At 34.1% G+C, this 7,875-nt stretch overlaps 1 pseudogene; it reads left to right on the forward strand.

Moving 5' to 3' along the window:
- Positions 1–1,247: 1,247 nt before the first annotated feature.
- Positions 1,248–2,968, forward strand: LOC116737869 (annotated as a pseudogene).
- The last annotated feature ends 4,907 nt before the right edge of the window (positions 2,969–7,875 follow it).

A 7,875-nucleotide genomic window follows, 5' to 3' on the forward strand; every position in this document is an offset into this window, starting at 1 on the left:
GGCGCCCCATCCTTAGGCATTTTATGAGTGTAATTAATGTTGACTGACAAATACAAATTTTTACTTTTTCTTTTTTAAAAAATGTTTATTTTTAAGAGAGAGAGAGTGCAAGAAAGGGAGGGGCAGAGAGAGAGGGACAGAGGATTCCAAGAGGGCTCTGCATTGACAGCAGTGAGCCGAATGTGGGACTTGAACTCATAAACCCATGAGACCATGGCCAGAGCCAAAGTTGGATGCTCAACCAATTGAGTCACCCAGGTGCCCTGAAAATTTTACTTTTTCTCTTTCAATCTAACCTCTCTCCCTCTTGCTACCTCTCTCTCTCTCTCTCTCTCTTCTCTGTCTCTGTCTCTCTCCTTATTTCTTTCTTGAACTGACGAGGAAATTCAGTACAAAGTGGGAGTAGATAATGCGGTCTTGTTATTGATCTTGGGGGAAAGCTTTCTATTTGTTACCATTAATTATTATGTTAGCTATATTTTTCATAGATAGTCCTTTTTATCAGCTGAAATATTTCCTTCTATTCATAGTTTCCTAAGATTTTCCACTTTTATGACTATTGAATATTAAAAGTGCTTTATAAAGTGTGGTGATCATCTGTTTTTTTCTTTTATTTTTGTTATTTTTAATTACTTTATTTTTAATATTCTAAATTATATTCCTTCATTATAAGATGTTAAAACTTGCATTCCTGGGATAAAACTTAATTGCTCATGATGTTTTTTTTACATATTGGTGGATTTGATATGCATAATAGGCATACCTTAGTGTATTACACTTTACTGTGTTTTTCAGATACTATGTATTATAAATTCAATGTTTGTGGCAACCTTGCACTGAGCAAGCCTACCACTGCTATTTTTCCAACAACATTTGCTCATTTTGTGTCTGTATGTCACATTTTGGTACTTCTTGCAATAATTCAACACTTTTCATTATTGTTATATTTGTTATGGTGATCTGTAATCAGGGATCTTAGATATTACATTGTTAATTGTTTTGGGGAGCCATGAATTGTGCTCACATAGGACAGAGAACTTAATTCATAAATGTTGTGTCTGAGTGTTCCACTGACCAGCCATTCCTTCATCTCTTTCTCTCCTTGGGCCTCCCTATTCTGAGATACAACAATAATGATATTAGGACAATTAATAATCCCACAAGTGCCCTTTAAGTCTTCAAGTGAAGGAAAGAGTTGCACATCTCTTTAAATTTTTTTTTTTAATTTAAATTTAAATTTGAATTTAAATCAAAAGCTAGAGAAAATTAAGCTTAGTGAAGAAGTCATGTCAAAAGCCAGGGTAAACCAAAAGCTAGGTATTTTGTGATAAATAGCAAAGTGGTGAATGCAAAGGAAAATTTCTTGAAAGAAATTAAAAGTGCTATTCCAGTGAACACACGAATGATAAAAAAGCAAAACAGCCTTATTGCTGATATGAACAAAGTATTAGTGGTCTGGATAAAAGATCAAACCAGCTACAACATTTCCTTAGTAAAGCCTAATCTAGAGCAAGACTCTAACTCTTTTCAATTCTCTGAAGACTGCAAGAGGTGAGGAAGAGAAGTTTGAGGCTAGCAGAGGTTGGTTCATGAGGTTTAAAGACGGACGCCATCTCCATAAAATCAACGTACAAGGTGAAACAGCAAATGCTGATGCAGAAGCTCTGGTAAGTTATTGAGAAAATTTAGTTAATAATAGTAGCTAATGAATGTGGCTGCACTAAACAACAGATTCTTAATATAGATGAGACAGCTTTACATTGGAAGAAGATGCCATCTAGGATTAGAGAGAAGTCAATGCCTGGTTTTAAAACTTCAAAGGACACACTGACTCTGTTGTTAGGGGCTAATGGATCTTGTGATTTTAAGTTGAGGCCAGTACTCACTTCCCATTCAAAAAATCCTAGAGCCTTCAAGAGCGATGCTAAATCAACTCTGCTGGTGCTCTAAAAATGGGACAACAAATCCTGGATGACAGCATATCTATTTACAATATGGTTTGCTGATATTTTAGTTCCATTGTTGAGACCTGCTGCTGAGGAAAAAAAATTCTTTCAAAACATTACTGCCTATTGACATTGTATATGGCCACCTAAGAGCTCTGATGGAGAAGTGCAATGAGATTAATGTTGTTTTTCTCCTACTAACACAACATCTATTTTGTAGCCCATGGATCAAGGAGTAACTCCAACTTTCAAGTCTTATTATGTAAGAAACAAACTTTTCATAAGGCTATAGCTGCCATTGATAGTGATTCCTTTGATGGATCTAATCAAAGTCAATTGAAAACCTTCTGGAAAGGATTCACCATTCTAAATGCCATTAAGTACACTTGCAATTTGTGGGGAGAGATCCAAATATCAACATGGAGAGGAATTTGGAAGAAGTTGATTCCAACCCTCATGGCTGACTTTGAAGGGCTAACACTTCAGTGGAGGAAGTAACTGCAGATGTGGTGGAAATAGAAAGAAAGCTAGAAGGAGGAGTGGAGCCTGAAGATGTGATTGAATTCCTGCAATCTCATGATAAATCTTGAACAGATGAGAAGTTGCTTCTTATGGTTGAGCAAAGAAAGTGGTTTCTTAAGATGCAAACTATTCCTGGTAAACATGCTACAAAGATTGTTGACATGACAACAAAGGATTTAAAATATTACATAAGCTTAGTTGATAAAGCAGTGGCAAAGTTTGAGAATATCGACTCCAATTTTGAAAGAAGTTCTACTGTGGGTAAAATGCTATCAAACAGCATGATAGGCTGCAGAGAAATCGTTCATGAAAGGAAAAGTCAATCTATGTGGCAAACTTTATTGTCTTATTTTAAGAAATTGCCAAAAATAAAAAAAAAATAAAATAAAAAGAAATTGCCACACCCACTCTAGCCATCAGCAACCAGCACTCTGATCGGTCAGCAGCCATCAACTTGGAGACAAGACCCTCCACCAGCAAAAAAGATTATGACTTGCTGAAAGCTCATATGATGGTCAGCATTTTTTAGCAATAAAATATTTTTAATAGGTATGTACACTTTTTTTAGACAATGCTATTGAATGCCTAATAGACTATAGTATACTGTAAACATAACTTTTATATGCACTGGGGAACCAAAAAGTTAATTTGACTTGCTTTACTGCAATATTTGTTCTATTGTGGCGGTTTAGAACTAAACTTGCATTGTCTCTGAGATACATTAGATGTTGTTAAGGATTTTTTGCACCTGTGTTCATGAGGGATATTGGTCTATGTTTTCCTTTCCTCGTGATGACCTTATTTGATTTTTTTTTCAACACGGCAATGTTGATTTCATAAACTTGGTGGATAGTGCTCTCTTCTTCTAGAAAGAGTTTTCTGTTTGATTAGTGTTTTTTTTCCACTGTACATATTTAATGGAATTCACTAGTTCAGTCGTTTGTGGCAATGTTTTGAAATATGTATTCAATTTCATTAATAGATTCAATACTACTCATGTTTTTCTAACTTCCGATCTTGTCAATATTCTGATCAAGTTGTTTCTTGGGAAAAGGAGTTTTTCCATCTATCTCTTTTGTTGAGTTTATTGGCATGAAGTTGTTCACTGTATTGTCTGAATATTATTCTCATGTCTATCAAATCTGTAGTGATAGCTTCTTTTTATTCCCGAGACTGGTAATCATCACTCTTTTTTTGGATCAGTTTAATCAGGATTTACCAATTTTTATGAATCCTTTAAAATAACAAATTTTTCTTTATCAGTTATCTCTTTCAGATTGTTTTTTACTTAGTCGACATCCATTCCTATTTTTACTGTTTTTTGTTTTTTTTCTGCTTACCTCAGGTTCACTTTACTTTTCCTAGTTCCTTAAGGTAGAAACTTATATCACTGATTTTAGACCTTAACTCTTTGTATAAGATATTAAACCTAATCACTCCTGTAAACATTCATTTAACTGTGTATCACAAATTTTGATATGCTATGTTTTCATTATCACTCAGTTTAAAATATTTTCTAATTTCCTTTGGGATTTCTTTTATTGATGAGTTATTTATAAGTGTATGGTGTGATTTCCAAATATTTATCTTATTTTTCATTTCTAAATTAATTCTGTTGTTATCAGATAATATCTTCTATTTGATTTTAATCCTTTCAAATGTACTGATACCTGTTTTGTGACTGAACAGGTGGTCTGATATGGTTTAAATACTGTGTCCCCTTAAAATTCATATGTTGAAATCCTAACCTGATACCTTCTCATTTAACCTTCCAGTCCATATCTTGCCCTTGGTGTAAGGTAATCCTCTACTGCTTTAGGTTTTTGTTTGCTTGTTTGTTTGTTTTCAGCTTTATAAAGGCTAAGTTACTCAAAAAACAAACAAACAAATAAAAAAACCAAAACACCTCTGGATGGTGGAGATCATTGTGAAAACCATTCAAGGTTCCTTATAAAATCTCCAGATAGAAAATAATTGCCTGATTCTAGTAGTTGCTAGTTACCATTTAATTCTGCATTTCTTGGCCATAATATAAGGAGGCTTATACAAGTTAACAAATATTGTAAATCTTGTGTCCAGACAGCAAGCCAAAAACATATGTGTTCAGCATTTCTGTGATCAAAATAATTCATCGGTGATCATTTTTTAATACAAAGGAGGAGTATTGAGGAAAAAATACCCAAATTTGGAAAGAGACAAAAAGATAAATACATATTTTTCAATGTTTTACTGAGGCATTATCTTATATGTCCACCTAAGAATTTTCTAATTCTTCAGGATAATGTAGGTTTGTCTGACTTATTGTTTACTGTTGGTTGGGGTGTTTTACCCTTCTATATATTTAGCTGTTAACTCACAGAAAACATAATGATGCAAATGCTACAATAAATAATGATGCAAATAAATTTTGTCTAGTAGATATGCAAATGTATTTTCTTTTTATGTAACAGAGTTTACAAGATAAAGTTCACAGTCACAGTATTGCCCTAGAGGACATTAACCAGTTTTGCACATAATTTAGCAATTTTATCCTAGCCTTCGTTCTTTTAGTGGCTATAAATACAAGTGTTTCTCCTTTGAACCAGATTTGCCACCTTGCTAATTCCCTCATGGACATATTAAAAAAATCTTTAACGTCCTTAAAAACCAAACAAACAACAACCAAAAACCTGAATACTACTTTTCACCATAACTGGTTATAATCACCTGAAGCTGGTAAATGACCATAAACTTTGAGTTCTCCATTTGCAGAAACTTTTTTTCTTACTGAAGACCTTTTCCTGACCACATACAATAGAAATTTTTTAACCAACAGCACACAGATTTATGGACTCATTCTGTCTTATCCAGAGTTCTGGATAACTGAACAATGAACTTAACTGAACAAGGAGTCCGTGAATTCCTCATCCACCATGATATGTTCTCCTTAAATGACCAACTTAAAGAATTTCTTCACTCCTGTGTGCACTCTCGTCCCTTGTCTGGTGAGTAAATAAGCTCAGAGGTTTCTTTTGTTCAGAGTGGTCTTCGTTATCTGTGCTTTATCACCTTAAAGGAAATGGTTTCAAGATACATGCATTTATACCTGTTGTTTCATGTTCAGGCCTTGTGATATAATAGCAGTAAAACATACTTTTTAGCAATACAGACCTATGTTTGAATCCTAGAATTCCTCAGGCAAGCTATTTGCCTCTTTAACTTTCTATTTTCTGCAAAATTGGACTAAAGACACCAACACAAAAGATTGTTTTGAGGATTATGTAAAATAATCCATAATAAGCACCTGATAATTAATAAAGTGTGGGTTTCTTCTCACCTAAAATATAGGAACATGTAGTTTGAGAACTCCTCTGAATCATCGACAAAAAAGATTTTTTTTTTTTCCTTCAACACATTGCTAGGATTGCACTTTGAAAAACCACCACCAGTAACTTCTCAGAGCAAATTCACATGCACTTGTCACAAACCTACCTCAGTCTGAGAATCAAATGTTTTCTATTTTAGAGAGGGTATCCTGCAGGTACTGTTAGCCATTATTCAGTTAAAGGGATTAATGTGGACAATTTGAAAGGAAAGTGAATGTCTGTTTTTAGACTGAAAGGCATTAATTTGGAAAACTGAGGTGAATTCATCTAGAGAAACATCAAATTTGAGGATAACTCTAGGAACGAAGGCATCCCCCAACTAGCTTTCTCTCTTTCCCCTCATGGATCCACACCAGGACACCTAAGGAAGGTGAGACTAGGGTGGATTGTATAATAGGAGCTCCCAAGGAGAGGAATTAGTTCTATTCATCTGTACCAAGGTTCCTGGTATTATTTTCAACTATTAATAAATTATTATTGAATAATCAAAGCTGGGTAGTTTCTTATTCTAAATTTGCGGCTCTAAGCATAAACAGACAAAAGAGCCTTGGCATGTTTAACTACTCAGTTCAAATATGTGATTGGACTGATTGCTTTCCCCAGGGTCAGAGAATTTTCATCGTTGGTAGCTTTGGTATGGTGTCAACACTTTTACAAGTAAGATGCAACACATCCTGGTGTAAGTAAAGAAGTTTTTTTAGAAGAAAAATTCTCAACATGTTGTATAGTCTTCAAGCAAAAATACTGAAAGTCAGTGGTGCCTATGTATATACATTGCTAATATATATATTAGCAATCCAGTTCTGGGCAAGAGTTCAAAGGAAATATCTGCTACAATGTTAGACACTTTCCAACAGAGTGGGGAAAAGATTCCAATAAAAATCATGCATTTGATCAGCTGCCATATTAGTGGATGGGTTTTTTCAGCTCTTAATCTAAATGTTCTTGTTGGAAAGGAAGAGTTTTACCTTCCATTTGGGTATTAGTGGGAATAATATATCAATATCTTTCAATGGATGAAAATTTGTTTTGATAATATGATCTACTGAATAGAGAGGTCTACTCTTTAGATGTAAATTGAATTCAGATGTTTCTAAAAAAATGTGATAAGGAGCTTTTCCAAAAGACAATCTTTATCATTCTTTCAAGAAAAGAATTATAGATCCTGGATACTCGTTATTAGAATACATTTTAAATACTTAATCACTTTAGCTTGGAGTTTTGTTTCAATATAACCAGAATTTGATGATGCAGCAACAGTGTTATAAAATTAGCCATTTAAGATTGTTTCATGTACACGGCTAAACCAATCTTCTGACTTTTTTTCCTTAATTCATCTTATATGTATCTTGTTCAAGAAATGTCTCTATCATATGACTTCACTCATATGATGACTTTAAGACACAGAACAGATGAACACAAGGGAAGGGAACCAAAAATAATATAAAACCAGGGAGGGAGACAAACCATAAGAGACTCCTAAATATGGAGAACAAACAGACGATTACTGGAGGGGTTGTGGGAGGGGAATGGGCTAAATGGGTACGAGACATTAAAGTATCTACCTCTGAAATCATTGTTGCACTATATGCTAACTAATTTGGATGTAAATTAAAAAAAAAAAAAGCAAAACAAAATAAAATAAAATAAGAAATGTCTCTTAGTAGAGTTGAAAATTAACCCTAGAGGAAATAAATCTTGTTCCATATTTAATCCTGGATTAAGATAATATTGGTTTCATAGAATCATATTTAAAAAATTAATATAGGAATGCTTGGGTGGCTTAGTCAGTTAAGCATCTGACTTCGACTCAGGTCATGATCTCATGGTTTGTGAGTTCAAGCCCAGCATCGGGCTCTGTGCGGACAGCTCAGAGCCTGGAGCCTGCTTTGGATTCTGTCTCCCTGACTCTCTGCCCCTCCCCCACTAGTGCTCTGTCTCTCAAAAATAAATAAATGTAAACAAAAAATTAAAAATTAATATAATGCATTACTTATGCTTCAAAAATGCAAATTGATTTTTGTACTTTTGCAAGAGTCAAT

The sequence above is a fragment of the Lynx canadensis genome, chromosome F2 (genome assembly GCF_007474595.2).
Source record: "Lynx canadensis isolate LIC74 chromosome F2, mLynCan4.pri.v2, whole genome shotgun sequence".
NCBI lineage: Eukaryota > Metazoa > Chordata > Mammalia > Carnivora > Felidae > Lynx > Lynx canadensis.